Below are 14963 nucleotides of genomic sequence, written 5' to 3' on the forward strand. Positions count from 1 at the left end.
TGTAGTAGTCAGGTTTTCCATTGCTGTAACAAAACACCTGACATTCAACACATGAGCCTTCAACACATGAGGAAATGTTGCATATGCAAACCCTAATACCAACTAAATAAGACAAAAGGAAATAAACTGTAGAAATAGAAATAGGGTAGTAGAAATTGCTCATGGAAGTAGCACTTAGAATAAATAAGATGTCACTGTCAGCTACAATTCAGCTGAATAAGCAAAACAAAGATATGGGGGTATAAAATGATACAGTGTGTTTGTAGAATGAGCACATAGTAGAATGGGATCTAACAGGATATATAAATGTTCTGATAATGAAGTGTTTCTTTCCTTTTTGTTGTTGTTGTTGTTGGTCATGGGGATTGAACTCAGGATTGGACACCATCCTTTAGCTTTTTCACTCAAGGCCAGTGCTCTACCACTTTGAGCCACAGAGCTACTTCCAGTTTTCTGGTGATCACATGAAGATAAGAGTCTCATAGGTTTTCCTGCCCAGGCTGGCTTCAAACCATGATCCTCAGATCTCAGTCTTCTGATTAACTAAGATAACAGGTGTGAGCTACCGGCACCTGGCTGATAACTAAGTTTTATACTCAGAATCTACAAAGAAATGGGATCCTTTTATAAAGGACATATTTTCAGTGGTTTCATAGAAAGTTCAAAGTCAAGCTCAAATTTCCTGGCTTGATAATTGAGACTCCTGGTGATTGAGACCTAATCTTTATTGCTTAGCCATTCTTTCCTGACACATCTATGAAATATCTTTTTAAAAATTTTTTCTTTACTGCCAAAGTGAAGTACAGAGGGGTTACAGTTTCACATATAAGGCAGTGAGTACATTTCTTATCCAACCTGTTACCTCCTCCCTCATTTTCCCCCACCTCCCCCCCAGGTCTGTCTCCCCCCCACCCCATGAGTTGCACAGTTGGTTTACACCATATGGTTTTGTAATGCTGATGCATTGCTTTGTCTTTTTATCCTTTGTCTCTCCATTTTGGTATTCCTTTGCCCTACCCTAGTTCCAATACACATACATACAATATCCAGGATACTAAAATCAGTTACAATGATATCAGGGGCAAAAGCACAGGAAAGAAACATAAAAACAGGGTACGGTTTCACATGGCATGTTGAAAATAACAACAATGATATACCACTTGTTTCCGTAACATGAAATTCATTGTGCTTAGCATCATCTTATGTGTTCATATGTGCATAGCTATTGAGATATTGTGATCTTCTACTAGGTCTATCCTAGACGTGTACTAATTATTCCCTATGAGAGAAACCATAGAGTCCATGTTTCTTTGGGTCTGGCTCACTTAGTATGATTTTTTTCCAAGTCCTTCCATTTCCTTATGAATGGGGTAATGCCATTCTTTCTGATAGAGGCATAGAATTCCATTCTGTATATGTACCACATTTTCTTGATCCAGTAATCTTTTGTAATCTTTTGGGTAGATGCCCAAAAGTGGGGCTCCTGGGTCAAAGGGGAGCTCTATCTATGCAATATCTTTGACCAGACTTAATTTCCTGATCACAACCACCATCTCCAAAACAATGTTCTTTTCTTTATATCCACACAGCATATTGAAGTGAATTCCACTGGAATATTTCCCTTTTATTTTTTTAATTTTTCTTATTTCTTTATTGCCAAAGAGATGTACAGAGGGGTTACAGTTTCATACGTAAGGCACTGTGTACATTTCTTATCCACCTTGTTACATCCTCCTTCATTTTTCTCCCACCTACCCCTTCCTTGTTTCTCTCCCTCCCATGAGCTGTACAGTTGGTTTACAGCATGTAGTTATGTAAGTATTGCTGTTGCATTGATTTGTCTTTTATCCTTTGTCTCTCTATCTTGACATTCCCCTTCCCTAGTTAATATTCCCCTTTTAGACAGAAGTTTTCCACATTTATTTAACACCCATCCCAAATGTCATCTTTGTATGGCATCATTGCCAAAGACTTGATTACATTCAGTCATTCTGTTTCATATTGACACTGAATTTTAAAGACTTGCTATGATCCTTTATTGAAAAAGTAGAGCTAGAATACATCCAGACTCAAAACTCCTTATCTAGATTCAAAATAGCAAGAATGATGGCTCAGATCCAGTTCAAGCTTGCTTTCCTTTCAAGTGGCTCCTGGTAGACAACCAGCATGAACAGCATGAGGGGACAAATGAGTGGATATCTATTATACTCCAGATTTACCTTCTTCTTCCTAAAGGCATTTCTGTCATTGACTAATCAACTCAGACCTATGGTAGTAAGAAGTCTACTGGATCTAAGGAGGCCATAGGTATCAACTCAGTACTTTCATAACACTTGGTCAGAGGAGAGATCACATCCATTCTTCAAAGCCAATCTGTTACCATAGAGAGAACCTAATGCTTTAGTATAATTACATTCTACATACAACTTTTTTTTTAAAGTATAGTCTAGTGAAAAACTAAAGCCATTCCCTTTAAAATCAGGAACAAGACAGGGATGTCCACTCTCTCCCCTTCTCTTCAACATAGTACTAGAATTCTTAGCGGAGTAATTAGGCAAGAAGAAAATATAAAGGGGATCCAAATAGGAAAAGATGAAATTAAACTTTCTTCACAGATGACATGATCCTATACCTAAAGAATCACATAGACTCTACTCCCAAGCTACTAGAGCTGATCCAAAACTTTGGCAAAGTTGCAGGATATAAAATAAACCCTCAAAAATCAACGGCCTTTCTCTATGCTAATGACCCGAAGACTGAGGCTGAAATCAGGAAAGCAACTCCTTTTGCAATAGCCCTCCAAAACATAAAATACCTAGGAATAACCTTAAGCAAAGAAGTGAAAGACCTCTATGATGACAACTTTAAAAACATGAAAAATGAAATTAAGGCAGAACTAAGGAAATGGAAAAACCTCCATGCTCCTGGATTGGGAGGATTAATATAATCAAAATGGCAATATTGCCAAAGGCTATCTACAAATTCAATACAATACCCATTAATATCCCAACACCATTTTTTTAATGAAATAGAGGAAGCAATCCAGAGATTCATATGGAACAATAAAAGACCCAGAATAGCAAAAACAATCCTAAGCAGAAAGAACAGTGCTGGAGGAATTACAATACCCAACTTCAAGCTGTATTATAAAGCTATAGTAATAAAAACAGCTTGGTATTGGCACTGGAACAGGCCTGAAGACCAATGGAACAGAATTGAAAACCCAGAAATGAACACACAGAATTATGCCTACTTAATCTTTGATAAAGGGGCTAAAAAAATAGTCTGGAAGAAAGATAGCCTCTTTAATAAATGGTGCTGGCAAAACTGGTTCAACACATGCAACAAACTAAAACTAGATGCTTATATATCACCCTACACCAAAATCAATTCCAAATGGATCAAAGACCTCGAAATCAAAACAGACACCCTGAAAACACTAAAGGAAGGAGTAGGAGAAACACTTGGGCTCCTTGGCACAGGACGGAACTTCCTGAACAAAGACCCAGAAAGGCTACAAATCAAAGAAAGGTTGGACAAATGGGACTGCATCAAACTGCAGAGCTTCTGCAGGGCAAAGGACATAGCTTGCAAGATAAACAGAAAGCCCACAGGTTGGGAGAAGATCTTTACCGGCCATACAATGGACAAAAGCCTCATCTCTAAAATATATGCAGAACTAAAAAAATTACATTCCTCCAAAACAAAACTGCAAAGAACCAATAGCCCCCTCATCAAGTGGGCTAAAGACTTACAAAGAGACTTCTCTGATGAGGAAATGAGAATGGCCAAGAGACATATGAAAAAATGCTCTACATCACTGGCCATAAAAGAAATGCAAATCAAAACAACATTGAGATTCCATTTCACCCCAGTAAGAATGTCCTATATCAAGAAATCTAACAATAACAATTGTTGGAGGGGATGTGGCCAAAAGGGAACCCTACTTCATTGTTGGTGGGAATGTAAACTGGTTCAGCCACTCTGGCAAGTGGTATGGAGATTCCTCAGAAGGCTAAACATAGAGCTCCCCTATGACCCAGCAGCCCCACTTTTGGGTATCTATCCAAAAGACCACAAACAAAATCACACTCAAGCCACCAGCACAACAATGTTCATCGCAGCACAACTTATCATAGCTAGAATCTGGAACCAACCCAGATGCCCCTCAGTAGACGAATGGATCAGGAAAATGTGGTACGTATACACAATGGAATTTTATGCCTCTATCAGAAAGAATGACATTGCCCCATTTGTAAGGAAATGGAAGGACTTGGAAAAAATTATACTAAGTGAAGTGAGCCAGACCCAAAGAAACATGGACTCTAGGGTCTCCCTTATAGAGAATAATTAACACAGGTTTAGGCAAGTCACAGCAGAGGATTACAAGAGCCCAATAGCTATACCCTTATGAACACATAAGATGATGCTAAGTGAAATGAACTCCATGTTATATCGATTGTTATATCACTGTTGTAACTACTTTCAACGTGCTATGTGTAACTGTAGCTTCTATTATTGATTATCTTCTTGGATCCCCTTCCTGTGGTTGTACCTACACTATCTCTGTATCTTATCTGAGTATATTAGAAACCGTGTATACTGGTATTAGAAGTAGGAAATTGAAAGGGAATACCCAAATTGAGAGACACAGGGTAAAAAAAGACAAACAACTACAGAAGCAATACTTGCAAAACTGTTTGGTGTAAATTAACTGAACAATTCATGGGGTGGAAAGGCAAAGTGGAGGGGGGAGGGGGGAATGAGGGAGGAGGTAACAAACAGTACAAGAAATGTATCCAATGCCTAACGTATGAAACTGTAACCTCTCTGCACATCACTTTGACAATAAAATTTTTTTAAAAAGTATAGTCTAGTAGGCTCTTGAGTCAAATTACCACAGTTTACTCTTCAACTATACAAACTTTGTTACTAGGCAACATGTACCTCAATTGCCTATACAATCGGAACCTTAATAATGGCTTCCCCGTTTGCTTATTACAGATTAGATATAACCCATATAAACTCTTTAAACCAGTGTCTCAGATTAGTTGATGTTATTTGTCAGACCATCATTTTTCGGGAAAAAATCTCTATTGTCCGTATTTGTTCCATCCCCATATCATCGTTCACATTTGCTCCCTGAAAAATGAACGCATGTTTAAGTTGCTTGATTTGAGTATTTATGTATCTAAAAAGAACATTCACAACCATAGAGTGGGAGTAGAAATTGAAATAAATCATTTGATCTTTAACACACAAAAACACTATCAAGAGGCAAGCAGGGGTTAGGCTATGCAGCTCAGGTTGAGCCTGTGCTTAGCATGCACCAGCCAGCATCATACTACCTAACTGCTGGTGAAAATGAATACTTTACCATCTCCCAGAATGGCAATAGAACAAAATCACCAAAAACCTCTCAATAATGTCATCTTTGACCCAGTCCGTTTAGTTCTGTAAGTCATAAGAAGGTAATACAAGTTTGTCCAAAGAATGCTATGGAATAAAATGGAAATAGCATAAATAACCATCAATAAGTATTGAATTTTAAAGTATTTACACAATAAAATAAACCCATACTTTTAAAACTGAGAAAGTAGTGTCATCTGTTAAATGAAAACAAAAAGATTATATCACAAATATAAGACCATTTCTGTAAGAAAAAGTCTTTAATCATGTCAAATGTATATAATATCTTCTGTATATGTGAGAAAATACACTTGGGGGAAGATACATAAAACACTAGTCATGATCTTGTTGTGAATAGAAATAGAATAGAAATAGATCTTTGTTTCTTTTTCATTGCACTATGCTTTCCAAGTTTTACAGTGAACAATCTGAAGACATAAAGCTTTCTTTCTGTAACAACAATCATCTTGAAATGTGAGTTCTTACAAACAATGCTGCAAGTAGCCATGCAGTACAACATGCTCACAGGGCCGTTCAGGCTGTCAGCAGACAGTCTTTAGAGGTGAAGGCAGTGGGTGGTATGGTAGGAGCCAGAAAGAGAAAACAGACATACTCTAATCCCATTTCTGTCATTAACTTCTTGTGTGGCCTTCAGCAAAGTTTCTTAAATTGCACTGAACCATATGGGTATTGGTATTGTTTATCTCTGAAATGGTGGGTACGTTTACTTCTTACTTAATTAGCTTGCAACAGGGGGTCTTCATATGCTAAAACAAAGTAGCCAAGCAAGCAACCTCACTATAAAGAGCATATGAGATTTAAAGACCCATATTTCGAGTTTTATACACACACACACACACACACACACACACACACACACACACACAATGACAGATGAAATTATAGAGACATCAAGGTCATAAAATATAAGAAGATACTTGATGTCATATAACAGACTTATATTAGTCATATTTCCTTTCTTTTTCTTCCCTCCTACTTTCCTGTCTTCTTTCCTTTCATACTTCTCTGGTGCTGGAGATAAAACCTAGGTCTTTGTGTATGCTGGGCAAGCACTCCAACATTGAGCCATGAACCAGGCCTCTGCCCCTATTTCTAATCCCTGAGTTGCCAAATGCTTGCCTTCTTACAAAGAAAGAATGTTTCCTTAATTTTCTCACTAGTTCCTGCCATGGGTGTAAACATGTGCATGCACACATATACATGGATACACACACATTTGCCTCTTAACTATCAAGAAAGTAGGTGGGCAGAGTCCTCTAGAATGATCCTTGGTTCTATATTTTCTCATTAAATTATGTATATATTTCCTAATGGAATTTAGAAAAAAAATTGCTTTGCCTTCAGATAGGTGATGGGGTATGGTGAAAAATCTTTTTCTTCACACACTATCTTTTCTTATTTTATATGTGCGAGATCTGTTTCCCCGTGAACATTTTAATCTTCCTAGCATCCCCAAAGTAGACCCCACAGGAACTACATAAAAAAACACCGTAAGTGGAGTGTTGGAAGTTGTCATCCTGATGCTACCAGGATGAAATTGGGAGGGTGGAAATAGAGTAACTGGGATAGTATTTTGTGAATCATGAAAGAGCATCTGTAAAAATATTATTCTAATAAAGTTTTTCAATTTCACAAATTATATTTGCAAAGACAGCTGTTTAAATAGCTGATTCTGCCTTGCTTTATGAGTCATTAAATAATTATGTTAATTCATTATGCATTCTTTCAATGTGAACTCTGTGTCATCTACCTTTTTGTGTTGTGTTGCTGCTGTTAGACAAGGGAGCAGAGGTCACAGGTGACAAGTATTTAGGTTGCACAAGAATTCTACTCGACAATGTTGGTTAATGACAACTCTTACAAGTTTCTAAGAAATACTGCATTTGGTAGTCACAACGTACTCCACTACACCCCCATACCATCTGCTTTCCCTTCCTATCTCTTAAGGAAGGAAGCCAAAACTCTCTCCCAGTGCATGCAGAGTACAGGGGAAGCAGTTCAACTTTAACATCTTTGGAAAAGCTGTGTGTCATTGATCTTCAGTATTATTTGACAGTTGTATTAGTCTGAGTTTTCTAGAAGGAGAAAAGAACAGAAAACAAAAATGGAGGTGGGGGAGTTGTATAGAAGGATTTATTCTCCGAAATTGACTCCCATGCTTATAAAGGTTGAGAAATTTTAAATCTTCAGTCAGAAGCATCAAAAGCCTCCAAAGTTCTGATAATGAAGAAAAGCAATGGTGTAAATTCCAGTCTGAGTTCAAATTTGATAGACTTGACTCAAAAGAGTGAAGAAGACAAGAGTGATTCTACATCCATAAACTGGAAGAAGCCTGTGCAAACTGGAGAATATAATCTACTCAGTCTCCCGATTCAAATGTAATTTTAATCAGAAATGTCTTCATAGACACACAAGAATAATGTGTAACTAAATATCCGGGAACCCTGTGGCCCAGCCAAGTTGACAAAATTAATCACCGCAATGGACTTTAAGAATGTAGAATTAACTACTTTCAACGTCCTATGTGTATGTGTAGTTTCTATTATTGATGATGTTCTTGTATCACCTTCCTATGGTTGTACCTACACTATCTCTGTAATCTTATCTGAGTATATTGGAAACCGTGTTTACTGGTATTGGAAGTAGGAAATTCAAAGGGAATACCAAATTTGAGAGACACAGGGTAAAAAAAGAGAAATAACTACAAAAGCAATACTTGCAAAACTGTTTGGTGTAAGTGAACTGAACACCTGGGGGGGGAGGGAAAGGGGGGGAGGGAGGGGGGCATGAGGGACAAGGCAACAAACAGTACAAGAAATGTATCCAATTCCCAACATATGATACTGTAACCTCTCTGTACATCAGTTTGATAATAAAATTTTGAGAAAAATAAAATAAAATAAAAAAGAAAGAAAGAAAGAAAAGAAAAAAAAAAGAATGTAGAATTCAAGCTGGATCACACCTGTAATCCTAGCTACTCAGGAAGCTGACATCTGAGGATCATGGTTCAAAGATAGCCCATACAGGAAAATCTATGAAACTTTTATCTCTAATTAACCACCAGAAAACAAGAAGTAGAACTGTGGCTCAAAGTGGTAGAGGGCTAGTCTTGAGCAAAAATACTCAGGGAAGGCACCCAAGACCTGAGTTTCATATATATATTATATATATATATTAATATATATATATGGTTTACATATGGTTATACATATATATATATAATTTCACTTCATACATGTCTAGCTAAGAAAGCTGAACTCCAGTGATATTAAGTACAGCCCAGCTTCTACAGATCGTAGAAGGTCAACAGTTATAACCTAAATCTTCACAACTCTTTATATTGATGTTATAATGTTTTCATACAACTCTCATTTTACTAGGTCATAGTAGTAATTAAAAGTAATTGAAATATGACCTCTGTGATAATAAATACCATTCTGTTATATGGGCTCAACTAAACAGACATACAACTTTTTTTTTTTTTTTTTTGGCCAGTCCTGGGGCTTGGACTCAGGACCTGAGCACTGTCCCTGGCTTCGTTTTTGCTCAAGGCTAGCACTCTGCCAACTTGAGCCACAGCATCACTTCTGGCCTTTTCTATATATGTAGTGCTGAGCAATTGAACCTAGGGCTTCATGTATACAAGGCAAGTACTCTTGCCACTAGGCCATATTCCCAGCCCAGGCCATATTCCCAACCCTCATTAAGACTCTTGAGCCTCCATTTCCTCATTGGTAAATGACAATGATTTTGTGCTCACCCTATGAAGTTGTTTCTTTTCATTTGTTTTGATGATTGGTTTGGTTTGATTTAGTTTGGTTGTTTGGTTTTGTTTTGAGGATGTCTCCTGGGTAGCTCAGGTTCAAAACTCACTTTCCTCCTGCCTTTTCCTCTTGACTATTGAAACTAAAGTGTGTGCCCTCATTCCCAGCAAGAGATAATTATAGAGATGAGTTGATATATTGGTGTGTTCATTGTAAGCATGTATGGAGATTGGGACATAGCAAGTGCTACTACATGGACCAGAGCTCCATTTCTAACTTTTTAGTAGTTAGTTAAAGATAAGAGTCTCACAAACTTCCCTCCCTGGGATGGCCTCAAACTTCTGTCCTCAGATCTCAGCCTCTTGATTAGGATTACAGACAAATATGAGCCACCAGTACATGGTTGTTATTGCTCATTGTATGTGGGTTTTTTTTTCATTTCTTTATTGTCAAAGTGGTGTACAGAGGGTTATAGTTTCATACGTAAGGCAATGAGTACTTTTCTTATCCAACTTGTTACCTCCTCCCTCATTTTCCCCCCTCCCCCTCCCCATTTTCCTCTTCCTCCCATGAGTTGTACAGTTGAATTATACTGTATAGTTTTGTAAGTATTGCTGTTGCATTGGTTTGTCTTTTTATCCTTTGTCTCTCAATTTGGGGATTCCCTTTCCCTTCCCTAGTAACAATACACATATATACAATACACATCGAGGATAGTCCTAGAAGACAATCACAATAGCTTAATAACTATGTCCATATGAGCACATACAATGATGCTAAGCAAAATGAACTCCAAGTTATGGGAACAAGTGGTATATCATTGTTGTTGATATTTTCAACATGCCATGTGTAATTATGCCCTTTTCCTTCTGTATTTCTTCCCTGTGGTTTTACCCCTGATAACATTGTGTTTTTTTTATGATTCCAACTTAAATTTAAAAAAAAATCATACTAGACTTTTTTTTATAAGATTGCACTACTTATGTAGCATTCAGTTTATTTAGTTTCTAATTCACTTAATGTATTTTGTGAACCCTTAGTAATGTAAATGCTCAAATGGCAAGAATGTGTTTTCTACCTTCACGTTTCATTGCTAGATGCCTGGAATAGGTTGAAGAAATTTGCAAATGCATGTAATTTTCCTTAGTTCCCACAATTACTTTTAGCACTGATAAATTTCCTGATTATGTTAAAACCAAAACACATTTACAGATCACATATTTATTTTGCCTTAAAGGTAAGCGTACTAATTGGCACTCTAATTCACAGTCAGAGAGCCAATGTTTGTTTATGTGGCTGAGAAAACTATGATATGGAAAAAATGCATACGCCAATACAGTTCATATAAACTCATTTTTATTGTACTTTTCAGGTTCATCACATAAAAAGGAAAACACATTATCTGCTACTGAAATCTACAAAATACATTTTGAACACATAAGAATCACTAATTTTTTTTAATTTGTTACTTAACAATTGCCTTCCTTGAAAATGCATAACAACCAGCAAGGCTCAAAAATGAAACACTGGAAAGAATGTACATCAAATAGGATATATTTGATAATCAATATTTTTTACATCTTTGTTTCTTTTTTTACATCAAGGATAATTCTATGGCTGGTAATAAATACTGAAACTTTGTAATTGGCCTTTGTAATAAATGGAATAATAAATTCTGAAGTACTCATGTATTTCTCTAGTTTACATGCAATACAAACAGAAATGATTTTATACACATTCTGGTGGAGTATATGAATAATGAATGACCCAGCTACATTTTCATCACACAGTATTTGAAAACTTAAAAAAAATTATGTACTCAGAAGAATTTTGGCGAGTTAATCACTATCATAAAGTTGCTCTTGCACATTCAATGGATGAGAAATGGCTTTTATTCCAGAATGACTGTGAAATGTTCATTCATGGCTTGGGAGAAAAATCATCAAAGATTGATTTCATCTCTTATTGTGTTCTAAAACTATTCCAACATCTTAACTACTTACATGAACTTTCTTGAGACCATAAGAAATATTTTGTAATAGTTGCATTTAGAAAGATTTTCTGGTTAGGGAATAGGAGACTTAATTGATTTTAAATTGAGGGTGTAACAAAAGAAGCTCTGAATAAGAGTCATTTAAACTGAGACACAAGGAGATTGAAGTATGGCTCAATACACAGAGTCTGCCTGGCAAAAGGTCTGAAAACTCCAGTACCTCAGTCCATCAATCAATCAATACATAAGTAAATAAATAAATCTAAATAAAAGTGACTGAATGGAAAAGTACCAGTGAGAGTAGCATGTTTGAGTATATGGCATCTCAAAAGTAAACAAACAAAACAAAAAACCTCTTATAACCCTACCCATACCAGTATGGCAATACGTCTGGAATCCTAAGAGAGATTGCTAGCAGCCTCCTTGCCACCCACCTCCCTGCACACTACACATTGACTAGAACTCTGGCTCTCTTCAGTTCTCTGACCTGCAACTTATTGGGAATCGCCAAAAGACACCAGCTTTCTCTCAAGGAGCACAGTTCTTTCAGCTTTGTATGACAGATGCAGGACAAAGGTTTGTCTGCTCATACACAAAGTCACGATCTGGAGTCTCTTGTGTACAAAACTGCAATCACTGTTGGCAGTGGTGATAGCTCCGGGTGGCTGGGTCAAGACTTCTGGATCTGATGCTGACAACTTTGCTCCCTGCACTGAGAATATTCTTGTCCAGCTGCTGCTGAGGCTCCAGCACTGAGGACTGATAAGCTGTGTGTGCTGATAAGCTGGCTTCCTCTCCACTGAGAGAAACTCCCCACCATGTGCTCCAATGGCAGGGCATTCCTCTCAGTCTCCCCTCTGACACCCTGTGTTACATAAGTGCTCAAATACTGTGAGGGTTTTGTTGTGTTTGTTTGTTTGTTTGTTTGTTTTAGAGGGGTGTGCTTTGTTTGAGTTTTAGCTCATTCCTCCAGAGTCCAGGGGCAAATCAGAACCTGCTTTCCTCCTCACTTCCCTTTCATTTCTCTCCGTCCATCCATTTAATGGACTCCAGTCCATTATCTTGAAGCCCCTTTTTGGAGATACAGCCCTCACTTCTCTTAGGACAGAGTCTTTGTCAAGAAGCTCCTTAGTTACTCATAGAAACAGACACATGACTATTTCCAGCTTGCAAAAATTCTTGTTATGCTGGAGCCTTCTGAATATTTAGGTGGATACAGGATCATTTCCAGCAGTCACTTTCATATGCATTCTATATTCTTTGCAACTAGATTTCTCAAGAAACATCTTTTTTACAAAATATGTCTCAAAATGTGATTGCATCTGAATTAAAAAGGTTCCACAGAAGATGCCAGAATCTCCATCTGGTGCATGGCAGGTAGTCTAAAGACAAGGTACCTGGCTAAACCCATTTCCTTCTCCCTCATTTCTTCATTGTTAAATCATTCATTAGTGAGGAAATATAGTTCACTTGTAAATTGTATTATATATGTATATATATAACCATATATATAATCACTATATATATATAATTTAGAGTTTTCTTAACATATATACCTTATGTGACCATTTAAAAATTACTCAAAACTTGGAAGTTTGAAAATATTTTGAAAGTAGCTATACTTATTATCTACATTTTAAACAAACTAACAACCATATGAAATTTTGCAATTTACATCATTTATGAGATGCCCCTATTGGTTGTTACTTGTGATCTAGATAAGAAACCAAGCATGCTTTTCCATACTAAGCAGTAACTCTTGCTAGTCTCTGCACAATGGTGGTCATAGTAGGGCAATTGGATTGGGGTAAAAAACTCTCTGAATTTCAATGTCCTATAAAATGGGAGCAACTCTATCTTTCCAAGTCAGTAGTAACTAAAACAATGAATAACATTTATTAAGTGCATATTAGGCTCCAGACAACAAGCTATACACTTTAGAAGCATTATCTCAATTAACACTCTCCTTAACACTCTAAGATAGGCTGATTACCATCTCCCTCAGATAGGGAGATTGACCTTGAGAGGTCAAGTTCATTCACCTATTAAGTAAAAGAGCTATGCTTCAGACTAGATGAGCTGACTCTGAGTTCTTGAATTTAACTGGTGTGTGATACAGAATGGGAGATAATGTTCAATTGTAACAAGGATGGTATTAACTCTGAAATCATGGTGGTTATTTTCCTCTGATACCTGTAGTTGAAGCTATTCATTCCTCCAAAAGATCAGCTATACATACTGTAACTGTCAATTGCTATAATTTCCCAGTTACACATGGTAATTTTATAGTTTAAAAGTCTTTTAAAGTCACCCAACAATATAACATTTAACTCCATTTCCATCATATACAACTATTTTAATCTTTTCTATCATCATATACTTTAACATACTTATACAGTTATACCTCAAATATACATATTACTTTGAGCTATGCTTATTTTTCCCCACCAATAAATTGCAGTTCTACTTTGTTCATTCATCTAAAAGATACTTCTTGAGTTTTTAATGAGCCAAGTGTTGTCTAGACAACGTGGATCATCAGGAAATAAAACTTCCCAAATCCTTGCTGTCCAGAAGCTTTCCTTCTAGTAGGTACGCTGTGTTACCTGTCATGGATACTTCTTGAGTTTTTGTGAGCCAAGTGTTGTCTAGACACTGTGGATGGATCATCAGGAAGTAAAACTACCCAAATCCTTGCTGTCCAGAAGCTTTCCTTCTAGAAGGTACACTGTGTTACCTGTCATGGATGAAATGTACCAATGAAAAAAGTCTTCACACGGGTAAAGAAGCAGACGGTGACATGCAGGATGATATTTTAAATAGTCTGGTTGGGAAAAGCATTTCTTCCAAGGCAATGCTAGAGCAGAAACCCAAATAAAGCAAGTGGCTGACCCCTGCAGGTGTCTGAGGAAACAGACCTCTAACAGTGAGGCTGTCCTGGCAAAGGCCTGAGACCACAGGGACCTGAGTGTATTTGAAGAACAAGGGGAAGAGTAGTGGAAGACAGGAGGCAAAGAGTTGCTGTTAGGAAGACAAAGGAGGGCCCTGTCAGATGGTAAAGTTGCTTTCTGAACAAGAAAAAAAATTCTCCCAGAGGACTTAGGAAAATGCTGACATGATCTGATATATGGTTGAAAAAAATCCAGATATAGTTATACATGCCTACTGGGGAGGCTGTGGGAATATTCTGAGTTCAAAGTCTGGCTAAGCTATATAATGATGATCTGTTTAAATAAAGAAAGTCATCAATTACATAGATTTTTTAAAATTGAAAATTGTTATAGCTTTGGGAGGCAAATCATCTGGGTGGGGCAGAGAGAGAGCCAGGATATCAATTAGAGTGTCACCACAGCCCCTGCTAGTGGAAATTAGGATGTAGTGGTAGAAATTGACAGGAGTAACCTTATTTGGAATATTGTTCAGAGGTGGAGCTGATTTAATTATCAACTGTGAGATTTGAGAGAAAGGAAGACTATAAGAAAGATGTTTGGATGGTTTCTTTTATTGTTCATTTTTGTTATTTATTTTTTAGTGTATGTTCTAAACAAGTGAGCAGAGATTGGTTGATTGGTTTTAACCTGAGCACACAGATGAATGGTGGAAGTTGCCCAATTGGGTCGAGGATGACAAATGAAGAGGAACAGATTTGGTGAAGAAATGGGCTGGGCAGAAGAGTCAGGAGATGAATGTGGAAAAGATGAAGTTAGTCATCTATATACGTCAAGTAGAAACATCTTGAGTTCTGAGAAAGGGGGGGGACGGTTGATTAGAGACTG

Source organism: Perognathus longimembris, chromosome 1 (assembly GCF_023159225.1).
Source record: "Perognathus longimembris pacificus isolate PPM17 chromosome 1, ASM2315922v1, whole genome shotgun sequence".
In the NCBI taxonomy this organism is placed as follows: Eukaryota; Metazoa; Chordata; class Mammalia; order Rodentia; family Heteromyidae; genus Perognathus; species Perognathus longimembris.